At 41.5% G+C, this 15,346-nt stretch overlaps 1 protein-coding gene across 6 annotated transcripts in view; it reads right to left on the minus strand.

Moving 5' to 3' along the window:
• The window catches only part of LOC111179053 (putative E3 ubiquitin-protein ligase HERC3), a 137,286-nt gene that overhangs the window by 17,430 nt on the left and 104,510 nt on the right, over positions 1–15,346 (minus strand). The gene's annotated exons all lie outside the window — the stretch shown is intronic.

Genomic DNA, 15,346 nt, shown 5'->3' on the forward strand with positions numbered 1-15,346 from the left:
ATCCACAGCTGAGCCCCGGGAGCTGTGCGAACAAAGAAGAGAAAGGGAAATCTCTCCCAGCAGCCTCAGAAGCAGCGGATTAAATCTCCACAATCAACGTGATGTACCTGCATCTGTGGAATACATGAATAGGCAATGAATCAGCCCAAAACTGAGGCAGTGGACGTTTTGGGATGAGCAAATGTAGACTCAAATGTAGACTTGGGGTTTGCTTTATATATCTAACTGGTTTTATGTTTATCATAGCTTAGTATTTACAGTTTATTATCATTGGTAGATTTGTTTATTGATTTGGTTGCTCTCTTTCTTTTTTTTTTTTTGGCTTTACGCAGGCCTCTCACTGTTGTGGCCTCTCCCGTTGTGAAGCACAGGCTCCGGACGCACAGGCTCAGCGGCCATGGCTCGCGGGCCCAGCCGCTCCGTGGCATGTGGGATCTTCCCAGACCGGGGCACGAACCCGTGTCCCCTGCATCGGCAGGCGGACTCTCAACCACTGCGCCACCAGGGAAGCCCTCTTACTTTTTTATATATATATATATTTTTTTGTGAGTGTGTATGTGTATGCTTCTATGTGTGATTTTGTCTGTATAGCTTTCCTTTTACCATTTGTCCCAGGGTTCTGTCTATCTGTATTTTTTTTTTTGGTATAGTTTTTAGGGCTCCTTATCATTGGTGGATTTGTTTTTAGGTTTGGTTGCACTCTTCTTTCTTTCTTTTTTAATTACTTTTTTATTTATAATAAATTTTTAAATTTTTTACTTTGTTTTATTTATTTTTCTTTCTTTCCTTCCTTCCTTCTTTCTTTCTTTCTTTTTTCTCTCCCTTTAATTCTGAGCCATGTGGCTGACAGGGTCTTGGTGCTCTGGGCAGGTGTCAGGCCTGAGCCACTGAGGTGGGAGAGCTGAGTTCAGGACACTGGTCCACCAGAGACCTCGCAGAGATCTCCATCTCTATGCTAAGACCCAGCTCCACTCAATGACCAGCAAGCTCCAGTACTAGACACCCTACGCCAGACAACTAGCAAGACAGGAACACAGCCCCACCCATTAGCAAAGAGGCTGCCTAAAATCATAATAAGATCACAGACACCCCAAAACACACCACCGGACACAGACCTGCCGACCAGAAAGACAAGATACAGCCTCATCCACCAGAACACAGGCACTAATCCCCTCCACCAGGAAGCCTACACAACCCACTGAACCAACCTTAGCCACTGGGCGCAGACACCAAAAACAACGGGAACTACGAACCTGCAGCCTGCAAAAAGGAGACCCCAAACACAGTAAGTTAAGCAAAGTGAGAAGACAGAGAAACACACAGCTGATGAAGGAGCAAGGTAAAAACCCACCAGACCAAACAAATGAAGACGAAATAGGCAGTCTACCTGGAAAAGAATTCAGAGTAATGATAGTAAAGATGATCCAAAACCTTGGAAACAGAATGGAGAAAATACAAGAAATGTTTAACAAGGACCTACAAGAACTAAAGAGCAAAGAAACAATGATGAACAACAAAATAAATGAAATTAAAAATTCTCTAGAAGGAATCAATAGCAGAATAACTGAGGTAGAAGAACGGATAAGTGACCTGGAAGATACAATAGTGGAAATAACTACTGCAGAGCAGAATAAAGAAAAAAGAATGAAAAGAATTGAGGCCAGTCTCAGAGACCACTGGTTCAATACTAAACGTACCAACACTTGAATTACAGAGGTCCCAGAAGAAGAAGAGAAAAAGAAAGGGACTGAGAAAATATTTGAAGAGATTATAGTGGAAAACTTCCCTAATATGGGAAAGGAAATAGTCAATCAAGTCCAGGAAGCACACAGAGTCCTATAAAGGATAAATCCAAGGAGAAACACCCCAAGACATATATTAATCAAACTATCAAAAATTACATACAAAGAAAAAATATTAAAAGCAGCAAAGGAAAAACAACAAATAATATACAAGGGAATCCCCATGAGGTTAACACCTGATCTTTCAGCAGAAACTCTGCAAGCCAGAATGGTGTGGCAGGACCTATTTAAAGTGATGAAACAGAAAAAAACTACAACCAAGATTACTCTACACAGCAAGGATCTCATTCAGATACAAAAGAGAAATTAAAACCTTTACAGACAAGCAAAAGCTAAGAGAATTCAGCACCACCAAACCAGCTCTACAACAAATGCTAAACGAACTTCTCTATGCAGGAAACACAAGTGAAGGAAAAGACCTACAGTAACAAACCCAAAACAATTAAGAAAATGGTAACAGGAGCATACATATCGATAACTACCTTAAATGTAAATGGATTAAATGGTCCAACCAAAAGACACAGACTGGCTGAATGGATATAAAAACAAGACCCATATATATGCTGTCTACAAGAGACCCCCTTCAGACATAGGGACACATACAGACTGAAAGTGAGGGGATGGAAAAAAGATATTCCATGCATATGGAAATCAAAAGAAAGCTGGAGTAGCAATTCTCATAATAGACAAAACAGACTTTAAAGACAATTACAAGAGACAAAGAAGGACACTACATAATGATCAAGGGATCGATCCAAGAAGAAGATATAACAATTTTAAATATTTATGCAACCAACAAAGGAACACCTCAATAAATAAGGCAAATGCTAACAGCCATAACAGGGGAAATTGGCAGTAACACAGTCATAGTAGGGGACTTTAACACCCCACTTTCACCAATGGACAGATCATGAGAAATGAAAATAAATAAGGAAACACAAGCTTTAAATGACACATTAAACAAGATGGACTTAACTGATATTTATAGGACATTCCATCCAAAAACAACAGAATACAATTTCTTCTCGAGTACTCATGGAACATTCTCCAGGATAGATCATATCTTCGGTCACGTATCAAGCCTTGGTAAACTTAACAAAACTGAAATCATATCAAGTATCTTTTCCGATCACAATGCTATGAGACTAGATATCAATTACAGGAAAAAAATCTGTAAAAAATACAAACACATGGGAGCTAAACAATACACTACGTAAAATCAAGACATCACTGAAGAAATCAAAGAGGAAATCAAAAAATACCTAGAAACAAATGACAATGAAAACACGACAACCCAAAACCTATGGAATGCAGGAAAAGCAGTTCTAAGAGGGAAGTTTATAGCAATACAATCCTTCCTCAAGAAACAAGAAACATCTCAAATAAACAACCTAACCTTACACCTAAAGCAATCAGACAAAGAAGAACAAAAAAACGCTAAAGTTAGCAGAAGGAAAGAAATCATAAAGATCAGATCAGAAATACATGAAAAACAAATGAAGGAAACAATAGCAATGATCAATAAAACTAAAAGCTGGTTCTTTGGGAAGATAAACAAAATTGATAAACCAGTAGCCAGACTCATCAAGAAAAAAAGGGAAAAGACTCAAATCAATAGAATTAGAAATGAAAAAGGAGAAGTAACAACTGACACTGCAGAAATACAAAAGATCATGAGAGATTACTACAAAGAACTCTATGCGTATAAAATGGAAAACCTGGAAGAAATGGACAAATGCTTAGAAATGCACAACCTGCCGAGACCGAACCAGGAAGAAATAGAAAACACGAACAGACCAATCACAAGCACTGAAATTGAGACTGTGATTAAAAATCTTCCAACAAACAAAAGCCCAGAATCAGATGGCTTCACAGGCGAATTCTATCAAACATTTAGAGAAGAGCTAACACCTATCCTTCGCAAACTCTTCCAAAATATAGCAGAGGGGGGAACACTCCCAATCTCATTCTACGAGGCCACCATCACCCTGATACCAAAACCAGACAAAGATGCCACAAAAAAGGAAAACTACAGGCCAGTATCACTGATGAACATAGATGCAAAAATCCTCAACAAAATACTAGCAAACAGAATCCAACAGCACATTAAAAGGATCATACACCATGATCAAGTGGGGTTTATCCCAGGAATGCAAGGATTCTTCAGTATATGAAAATCAATCAATGTGATACACTATATTAACAAATAGAAGGAGAAAAACCATATGATCATCTCAATAGATGCAGAAAAAGTTTTCGACAAAATTCAACACCCATTTATAACAAAAACCCTCCAGAAAGTTGGCATAGAGGGAACTTACCTCAACATAATAAAGTCCATATATGACAAACCCACAGCCAACATAGTTCTCAATGGTGAAAAACTGAAACCATTTCCACTACGATCAGGAACAAGAGAAGGTTGCCCATTCTCACCCCTATTATTCAACATAGTTTTGGAAGTTTCAGCCACAGCAATCAGAGAAGAAAAAGAAAGAAAAGGAATCCAAATTGGAGAAGAAGAAATAAAGCTGTCACTGTTTGCAGATGACATGATACTATACATAAAGAATCCTAAAGACGCTACCAGAAAACTACTAGAGCTAATCAATGAATTTGGTAAAGTAGCAGGATACAAAATTAATGCACAGAAACCTCTTGCATTCCTATACGCTAATGATGAACAATCTGAAAGAGAAATTATGGAAACGCTCCCATTTACCACTGCAACAAAAATAATAAAATACCTAGGAATAAACCTATCTAAGGAGACAAAAGACCTGTATGCAGAAAACTATGACACTGATGAAAGAAATTAAAGATGATACAGATGGAGAGATGTACCATGTTCTTGGATTGGAAGAATCAACATTGTGAGAATGACTATACTACCCAACACAATCTACAGATTCAATGCAATCCCTATCAAACTACCAACGGCATTTTTCACAGAACCAGAACAAAAAATTTCATAGTTTGTATGGAAATACAAAAGACCCCGAATAGCCAAAGCAATCTTGAGAATGAAAAACGGAGCTGGAGGAATCAGGCTCTGTGACTTCAGACTATACTACAAAGGTACAGTAATCAAGACAGTATGGTACCGGCACAAAAACAGAAATATAGATCAACGGAACAGGACAGAAAGCCCAGAGATAAACCCACACACATATGGTCACCTTATCTTTGATAAAGGAGGCAAGAGTATACAGTGGAGAAAAGACAGCCTCTTCAAAAAGTGTTGCTGGGAAAACTGGACAGCTACATGTAAAAGAAAGAAATCAGAACACTCCCTAACACCATACACAAAAATAAACTCAAAATGGATTAAAGACGTAAATGTAAGGCCAGACACTATCAAACTCTTAGAGGAAAACATAGGCAGAACACTCTATGACATCAATCACAGCAAGATCCTTTTTGACCCACCTCCTAGAGAAATGGAAATAAAAACAGAAATAAACAAATGGGATCTAATGAAATTTAAAAGCTTTTGCACAGCAAAGGAAACCATAAACAAGACAAAAAGACAACCCTCAGAATGGGAGAAAATATCTGCAAATGAATCAACGGACAAAGGATTAATCTCCACAATATACAAGCAGCTCATGCAGCTCAATGTCAAAAAACAAACAACCCAATCCAAAAATGGGCAGAAGACCTAAACAGTCATTTCTCCAAAGAAGATATACAGATTGCCAACAAACACGTGAAAGGATGCTCGACGTCACTAATCATTTGAGAAATGCAATTCAAAAGTACAATGAGGTACCACCTCACACCAGTCAGGATGGCCATCATCAAAAAATCTACAAACAATAAATGCTGGAAAGAGTGTGGAGAAAAGGGAACCCTCCTGCACTGTTGGTGAGAATGTAAATGGATAGAGCCACTATGGAGAACAGTATGGAGGTTCCTTAAAAAAATTAAAAATAGAACTACCATACCACCCAGTAATACCACTACTAGGCATATACCCTGAGAAAACCATAATTCAAAAAAAGTCATGTACCACAATGTTCACTGCAGCTCTATTTACAATACCCAGGACATGGAAGCAACCTAAGTGTCGATGAATGGATAAAGAAGATGTGGCACATATATACAATGGAATATTACTCAGCCATAAAAAGAAATGAAAATGAGTTATTTGTAGTGAGGTGGATGGACCTAGAGTCTGTCATATAGAGCAAAGTAAGTCAGAAAGAGAAAAACAAATACTATGCTAACACATATATATGGAATCTAAAATAAAATGGTTCTGAAGAACCTAGTGGCAGGACAGGACTAAAGAGTCAGACATAGAGAATGGACTTGAGGACACGGGGAGGGGGCAGGGTAAGCTGGGACGAAGTGAGAGAGTGGCATGGACATATATACACTACCAAATGTAAAACAGATAGCTAACGGGAAGCAGCCGCATAGAACAGGGACATCAGCTCGGTGCTCTGTGACCACCTAGAGGGGTGGGATAGCGAGGGTGGGAGGGAGACACAAGAGTCAGGAGATATGGGGATATATGTATATGTATAGCTGATTCACTTTGTTATAAAGCAGAAACTAACACACCATTGTAAAGCAATTATAGTCCAATAAAGGTGTTAAACAAAAAACAGACATAGAGATAGTCAAAAAAAAAAAAAAAAAAAGAACTAGGACTTGAAGGTTTGGAAAATTCTCAGACTATCCATGTATCATGCTCTGGAAAAAAGCCAAGGGTGTGGCTGAACAACGGTTTGCTGAAGAGATCAGGCATGTGACTCATGGATCAATCATCTCAGCAGAAGCCAGGAATAGAGATGTGGCTCTCCAGGAAAGATCTGTGGAGGACCCTCTTGTCTGATGGCTTGGACCCCCATGAATTGCCTGGGAGGCCAACAAGGTTTATGAGAATTTTATACCAGCAGAAGCACTGCCAGCTTGCACTGAAGGGGCAAAGATGGTAAAAAATGAAGAAAGGCTGTCAGGATTCCACAGGTGTGAAATGAGTCAGTAGAGCTAACTGGCTGTGAACAAGTGTTATCTTGCAAGAAAAGGGAAGAATGACCCCAACGGCAGATAAGAGTCCAGTAGGGCTATCACTGCCACCATGGGCATAGGTCCAGGAACAAGGCTGGCACTTCCATGGCTCCAGAAGCCAGGACTACTATCCCAGTGGGCCAGAGGACAGAGCATGGAGCCAAAGAGGATTGTTCTCCAAGTCTTAAAATCTAAGGATTAGGGGACCCTGGTGATCCAGTGGTTAAGAATCCGCATTCCAATGCAGGGGACGCGGGTTCAATCCCTGCTCAGGGAACTAAGATCCCACCTGCTGCGGGGTAACTAAGCCTGCGTGCTCTAGAGCCCATGTGACGCAGCTACTGAGCCCGCACACTCTGGAGCCTGCGCACCGCAACTAGAGAGAAGCCCGCACGCCGCAACAAAAGATCCCACGTGCAGACGCAGCCAAATAAATAATAAATAAATAATTATTTTTAAAATATCTAATAAACAGAATGGGAGAAAATATTTGCAAACGAAGTGACTGACAAAGGATTAATCTCCAAAATACATAAACAGCTCACGCAGCTCAATATCAAAACAAAACCAAACAACCCAATCCAAAAACGGGTGGAAGATCTAAATAGACATCTCTCCAAAGAAGAGATACAGATGCACATGAAAAGATGCTCTTCACTACTTATCAGAGAAGTGCAAATCAAAACTACAACGAGGTGTCACCTCACACCGGTCAGAATGGCCATCACCAAAAAATCTACAAACAACAAATGCTGGAGAGGGTGTGGAGAAAAGAGAATCCTCCCACACTGTTCGTGGGAATGTAAATCGGTACAGCCACTATGTTCCTTAAAACACTAAAAATAGAGCTACCATATGATCCAGCAATCCCACTCCTGGGCATATATCCAGAGAAAACCGTAATTCAAAGAGATACACACACCCCAATGTTCACTGCAGCACTATTCACAACAGCCAGGACATGGAAGGAACCTAAATGTCCCTCAACAGGGGAATGGATAAAGAAGATGTGCTACACATATACAATGGAATACTACTCAGCCATAAAAAGAATGAAATAATGCTATTTGCAGCAACATGGGTGGACCTAGAGATCGTCATACTGAGTGAAGTCAGTCAGAGAAAGACAAATATCATATGACATCACTTATACATGGAATCTAAAAAAATGGTACAAATGAACTTATTTACAAAACAGAAATAGAGTCACAGATGCAGAAAACAAACTTATGGTTACCGGGGGGAAGCTGGGGGATAAATTGGGAGACTGGGATTGACATAAACACACTACTGTATGTAAAATAGGTAACTAATAAGGACCTACTGTGTAGCACAGGGAACGCTACTCCATACTCTGTAATGACCTATATGGGAAAGGAATCTGAAAAAGAGTGGATGTGTATGTATATGTATAACTGATTCACTTCGCTGTACAGCAGAAACTACACAACACTGTAAGTCAACTGTACACCAATAAAATTATTTTAAAAAATCTAATGACAGAATGGCCATTATCAAAAAAGCTAAAAACAAAAAATGCTGGAAAGGGTGTGGTGAAAAAGGAACCCTCCTACACTCTTGGTGGGAATGTAAACTGATACAGCCACTATGGAGAACAGTATGGAGGATCCTTAAAAAACTACAAATAGAACTACCATATGACCCAGCAATCCCACTCCTGGGCACATACCCTGAGAAAACCATAATTCAAAAAGAGTCATGTACCACAATGTTCACTGCAGCTCTATTTACAATAGCCAGGAGATGGAAACTACCTAAGTGTCCATCATCGGATGAAAGGATAAAGAAGATGTGGCACATATATACAATGGAATATTACTCAGCCATAAAAAGAAACGAAATTGAGCTATTTGTAATGAGGTGGATGGACCTAGAGTCTGTCGTACAGAGTGAAGTAAGTCAGAAAGAGAAAAACAAATACCTTATGCTAACACACATATATAGAATCTAAAAAAAAAAAAAAAAAAAAATGGTACTGATGAACCTAGTTGCAGGGCAGGAATAAAGAGGTAGACATAGAGAATGGACGTGATGACATGGGGTGAGAGGGCGAAGCTGGGGCGAGGTGAGAGTAGCATGGACATATATACGCTACCGAATGTAAAATAGTTGGCTGGTGTGAAGCAGCAGCACGGCACAGGGAGATCGGCTCGGTGCTTTGCAATGACCTAGAGGGGTGGGATTGGGAGGGTGGGAGGGAGACGCAAGAGGGAGGGAACTGGGGACATGTATATGCATATGGCTGATACACTTTGTTGTGCAACAGAAACTAACATGGTACTGTGAAGCAATTATACTCCAATAAAGATGTATTAAAAAAAAACTAATGAAATTTGCCCTAGCTAGGTTTATAATTTGCTTGGGACCTCTGGCCCCTTTCTTCCTCCTTTTAGAATGAGAATGTCTTTCCAATGCCTGTCCCACCATTGTATTCGGAATAATCTGTCTGGTTTCACAAGTTCAGAGGCTATAGAAGAATTCTGTCTCAGGATGAATCAAACCTTAAGTCTCACTCATACCTGACTTAGACGATATTTACAAGATATATTAGTCCAGACTCTCCAGGGAAATAGAACCAATAGGAAGTGTGTGGGCATATGTGTATATACATATATAAGCAGAGAAAGAGATTATAAAGAATTAGTTCATGCAATTACAGAGGCTGACAAACCACAAGGTCTGCAAGCTGGAGACCCAGGCGAGCAGATGACGTAGCTCTAGTCCAAAGGCAGGCAGGCTCGAGACCCAGAAAGGGCTGATGCTTCCATCAGAGTCTGAAGGCAGGAAAAAACTGATGTCCTGGGGCTTCCCTGGTGGCGCAGTGGTTAAGAATCCGCCTGCCAATGCAGGGCACACGGGTTCGAGCCCTGGTCCGGGAAGGTCCCACATGCCGCGGAGCAACTAAGCCCGTGCGCCACAACTACTGAGCCTGCGCTCTAGAGCCCGCGAGCCACAACTACTGAAGCCCACGTGCCACAAGTACTGAATCCTGCGCGCCTAGATCCCGTGCTCCGCAACGAGAAGCCACTGCAATGAGAAGCCCACGCACCACAACGAAAGAGTAGCCCCCGCTCGCCGCAACTAGAGAAAGCCCGTGCACAGCAACGAAGACGCAACATGGCCAAAAATAAATACGTAAATTTATTTTTAAAAAAAACAAAACTCATGTCCCAGCTCAAAGGCAGTCAGGCAGGAGGAGTCCCTCTTACTCAGCCTTTTGCTTCTATTCAGGCCTTCAACTGACTGGATGAGACCCGTGCACATCAGGGAAGGCAATCTGCTTTACTCAGTTTCCTGATTCAAACGTTAATCTCGACCAGAGACATCTTCACAGACATACCCAGAGTAACGTCTGACCAAACATCTGGGTACTCCATGGCCCAGCCAAGTTGACAAAACTAACCATTACAGAAGAGACTTTGAGTTGATGCTGGAATAGGTTAAGACTTTGGGGGGTGCTGAAATTGAGTAAATGTATTTTACAGGTGAGAAAGACATGAATTTGGAGGGGGAGGCAGAGAATAGTACGTTATGGGTTGGACTGCGTCTCCCTAAAATTCATATATTAAATTCCTAACCCCCATTACCTCAGAAGGTGACCTTATTTGGAGATAGGGTCTTTACAAAGGTTATCAAGTTAAAATGAAAGTATTAGGGTAGGTCCTAAGGCAATGACTGCTATCCCTATCGAAAGGGGAAATATGGGGACTTCCCTGGTGGCGCAATGGTTAAGAATCTGCCTGCCAATGCAGGGGACACAGGTTCGATCCCTCGTCTGGGAAGATCCCACATGCTGCGGAGCAACTAAGCCCATGGACCACAACTACTGAAGCCCGCCCACCTAGATCCCGTGGTCCGCAAGAAGAGAAGCCACTGCAATGAGAAGCCTGCCCACTGCAACGAAGAGTAGCCCCCGCTCGCCGCAACTAGAGAAAGCCCGCGTGCAGCAACGAAGACCCAAAGCAGCCAAAAATAAAAATTAATTAATTAATTAAAAAAATAAAGAAATGCTTTACCAGGAGTCTTTAAAAAAGAGGGGGGGGGGGGGAAACGTGCACACAGACCTGCACAGAGGGAAGACAATGCGAAGAGACACAGGGAGAAGACAGCTATCCACAAGCCGAGGAGAGAGGTCTGGAGTAATTCCTTCCCTCACAGCCCCCAGAAGGATGCAACCCTGCCAACACCTTGGTTTTGGAGTTCTAGCTTCCAGAACTGTGAGACAATAAATTCCTGTTGTTTAAACCACTTAGTCTGTAGTATTTTTTTTTACAGCAGCCCTAGCAAATTAATACACAGACTCTAATCTCTGTCAATTAGTATTGCTCTCACCACATCCTTTTCTTCAATAGTGATCATTAACAGTTACGGAGTGTTTACTAGATGCTAGTCACTGCAATAAGTCCTTGGATACACGCTATCTCAGTGAATACTCAAGGCCACCTTTTGAGTAAACTTTACGGTATAAGAATTGTGACTCAATAAATATACAAAGAGTCAAGAAAATACAACTTTTTTGAAGTTGATGTGATCATTATTCCAATTTCACAACTGAATTCAAGAAAACAACTAGTATAAGGGCAGGGGCAGAAACTGAAGCCAGATGTCTGAGTACAGACCCGTGCTCTCAACCCCACCTCATCAAAGTGCCCTCCCTACCCCACCTTGCTTGCTTCCAGTGTGACAGCTGTGTGGGAAATTACAGTATGCCAAGATAAGGACTTCACAGCATGACAACGCATCGCGCTATTCACAGCTATGTGTTACCTGCAGTCCCACAGTACACTAGAGTCCACAAAGCCCATAAAATGAGGCAACTCTTAATGAGTTAATTTTTAAACACACAGATTTTAAAAAGCACGTACTATATGCATTGCCAAGGGTTTTCGGAAGTCTGAATCCAAACTGTAGTAAGGGTCTTTTTAAAAGCTGGTCAAACCGATTCTGAAATTAATATAGAAAGTCAAAAGAACTAGAAAAGCAAAACAATTTTGAAAAAGAACAGAGTTAGCCAACTTGAATTACCTAATTTCATGACTTATTATTATAAAGCTACAGTTATCAAGTGTGGTATTGGTGAAAGGACACATAAATCAGTGCAACAGAACAGAAAGTCCAGAAATGGATCCACATGTACATGGACAGTTAATCTTTGCCAAATTTGAATGAGTAATTCTGTGGAGAAAGGACCGTATTTTCAATAGAAGTCGTACTACATGAACAGAATATTCATATGCTAAAGGTATCTAGCCCTATACCTGACACCTATTTAAAAGTTAACTCAATGTGGATCGGAGTCTAAAAGTGAAACTTTAAGTTGTAAAACTTCCAGAAGAAAACGTAAGACCAAATCTTTACGGCCTTGAAGTTGGCAAGGATTTCTTAAATATGACACCCAAAGCATAATCTATAAAGAAGAAGTTAATAAAATGGATTTATCGAAATTTTAGATACCTGCTCTTTGAAGACACTATTACAGAAATGAAAGCCCCAGACTGAAAGAACATACTTACAAAACACACATCTTACATAGGACCTGTACCCAGAATATATAAAAACATTAAAAAATTAATGAGCAAAAACTTCAATTTAGAAAATGGGCGAAAGCTCTAAACAGACATTTTATTAAAGGAGATATATGAGTGACATAAGCACGCTGGAAGATAACATCTTTAATCATCATGGACACATACACAGCTCTGAGATGAGGGGACAAAAAACCAACAATACCAAATGCTGGTGAGGGTGTGGAACAACTGCAACCCTCAGGCACTGCTAGTGTGACGGGAAGGGGGACAGCCGCTGTGGAAAACACCGTGAAGTTTCTTATAAAGTTAAACCCCCCTTTACCGTATGACCCAGCAATTCCACTTCTAGATACTTAGCCAAGAGAAATAAAGACCTCTGTTCACACAGAAATCTGCTGATGGATGTCCACAGCATCACTGACCGTAATCACACAAAAAACCTGGAAATAACTCAAATGGGAATATTACTCAGTAATAAACAGGAACAAAGTACTGATACAGTATACGGAACACCACTGATGAATCTCAAATTCATTACGCTGAGCGAAAAAGGCTACACACATATGATTCCATTTATGTGACGTTCTGGGGAAAAGTCAGAATTACAGAGACAGATCAATGGCTGCGAGGTCGGGCAGGAAGGGAAAGACCAGGAACGTATCTGGGGGGGGGATGAGGTTACTGCTCTGCAGTTCCATTACTGTAGTGTTTACGTGACTCTGTATGTCTGTCAAAGTATCCTAAAAAGGGTAAACTTTATTGTAAACAAATTATATCTCAATACAGACTTAAAAAAAAAAAAAAGAGTAGCCTTGAGACCGGCTGGGACCCTTTGCTGCAGTGCTGGCACCCGGACAAACCTCTCCTCCAGCAGCAAAATACAAAGAAAGCAGAAGGGACTAAAAATAACCGCATGGGTGCCCAGTTGGGGCAAATTACGAACAGGGAACAAGGTACAAAAAGACCAAAAACCCAAAGTCACTTCTGAGGAACCAGGAGCAAAAGCAGGGTACTGCGCACGCCCCCTGCACACAGACCCACCAAGGGGCTGGGCAGACCAGCGAAGCTACCCCTCTGGCCTGACCCCTGGATCCATTCCTACCCTCGCCCCAGATAAGGAACCCACTCACCTCCCCGCTCAGGGAATGAAAAGGGAAACTGTTAACGTGCTTTAGCTCCCTTGTGCTATAGCACGAGTCCCAATAAAGCCTTGCTTGAATTTCCTACCTGGCCTCTTATATGAAGGAGTCCAAGAACCCCACAGCTTAAGGCGAAGTTTAAATTTTTTTTTTAAGATGGGAACATAAAAATCCTAAAAGACGGGCACACCCTGGCTGTCTCAAGCAAGTTAAGTTAGTTAAGTAGATTTGAATAAAGTTTGGGTCTTGTTTTGTTTTGTCTTTTTCAAGTATGTCATAGCTTCTATACTACAGGAGTTTGAAGGCCTGGTTTCTGCCCGATTCTGCCAATCAGGTGATACATAATTGTAAGAGAATATTTATTTCACTTTCTTTTTCTGCTTCTAAGGTCCTTACTTTTAAAAATGAGAAAAGGCATTCCTAACCTCAAGGTAGCTTTAGTTGGCTGATCCTATACATATTTCATACATGGTACATGGAATATGTATACGATCAGCCAACCAAATATAGATATATCATTACAGCAAATTCAGTCAGAGTTAAGATTGAAATTTAACAAAAAAAACCTCAGTCATTACAAATGCTAACAGGGAAGCAGACAATAAATTATCTGGAACGGAATTAAGAAAGTAATACGAATCACAAGTACCAAAAAAAAACTAGCATGTTTGCTAATGGGAATATATTGGGCCTTTTATAAATAGTAACTTTCTTTGGGGATGGGCACAGAGATGTCCTTTTGTAAGAGAATTATTATCGCGGGTTATCTTTGTGGATTGATAAATGCAATTTAATTATTTTGCCAACAAAACACTTACCAAGTGCCCACCAAGTGTCAGCACTAAGTGCTTTACATATTATTAACTCATATCCGCAAGAACCAAAAGACGGCACCAAATGTACTTAGGGAAGTAATTTCCTTACAGTCACAGGTTTTATGGAAAAGCTTCAGCAAGTCCCAGTATAACTGATGAAGGAAAAGCATTTATATCAGTCATGCCGAATTTGAAACCATTCCTGAAGAACCCCTGTAAAGATCGTTTGCGTTCCATACCTAAAACTATGTGCCCTTATCCTTATTCAAGAATCTGTCGTTCTGATTTAATAAATGAGGAACTAAAGTCTCTACTCACGCGGCTATTAGAGAACAAGAGTTCGGTATTTAATAGCTTTTCTTCATGTTCTCATATACGAATCACCAGTAAGAGCCATAGCACAGGTGCTGAACGTGCCTCGGGGACAATGCCTGTGCGTGCGTGTGTGTGCCAGCGCGTCCCCAAGGAACGGCAGTCCTAAACACATGCTTCAGGCCCGGGAAGGCAGGGGGCCCTCGGCCTGGGCCTCAGGGCTTACACGGTCTTGCTTTCTGTGGCCCTCCTGCCGCTTCATTCCGAGGACCCTTCGAGAACATTCCAGGATAACGTAGTGCCGAGATTCCCTATCCAAACGGCTCCAAAGCTGCTTCCAGGGTCCGTCAAGCTGAGAGAAGACCCTGCCACCAGTATATATGCTGCTAGGCTGGGAAAGGGCCAAGAGGGGCTGTTGGGGGGGGGCAGGGGTGATGGGGGGCATGTAAACTGCACTATTCCCGCCCCCGTCATCACACGCACCCAGGTCGTCAAGGGGGTGGGACGGGGCCCGCTCTCCCCGCGCCTCCACTTCCCAGAAGTCAGTGAAATCTCAGGTGCTTAAAGACGGCTCCCCAAGAGTAAGCCAGAGACGCCCTGCCGACGGCAGCCCAACGCCAGCTAAGGGGAGATGCAGACAAACGCCAAGCCAGGCGCACTGGCGGATGGAGATGAAGCCCTGGGCGGGCTAGAGGAGCACGACGGCCAAG

Source organism: Delphinapterus leucas, chromosome 5 (genome assembly GCF_059928025.1).
Source record: "Delphinapterus leucas isolate spDelLeu-1000000601 "Yukka" chromosome 5, BTC_Dleu_Yukka2, whole genome shotgun sequence".
Taxonomy (NCBI): Eukaryota; Metazoa; Chordata; class Mammalia; order Artiodactyla; family Monodontidae; genus Delphinapterus; species Delphinapterus leucas.